This window comes from Neopsephotus bourkii, unplaced genomic scaffold (genome assembly GCF_033783945.1).
Source record: "Neopsephotus bourkii isolate Nb327-2 ecotype Australia unplaced genomic scaffold, CSIRO-AGI_Nbou_v1 NB_1394, whole genome shotgun sequence".
NCBI classification, from domain to species: domain Eukaryota; kingdom Metazoa; phylum Chordata; class Aves; order Psittaciformes; family Psittacidae; genus Neopsephotus; species Neopsephotus bourkii.
Window position 1 is genome coordinate 522,501 of NW_026901872.1, and position 200 is coordinate 522,700.

Consider the following 200-nt stretch of genomic DNA (forward strand, 5'->3'; position numbering starts at 1 on the left):
CTAACACTGGGTGAAGTTTCTAATCTAGCTGCAGACTCCAAGCTGGTTAAATGTTCAAAGTGAATGATACCATATATTTGAATGAGAAAATTAAAAAAATAAAAAATAGTATCCATAGGTTACTGAAATAAATTAAAGGGCTCCCAGTTACTTCAATAGTCTTTAAAATATTTCTCAGGTGACAAATCATACTTGAACCC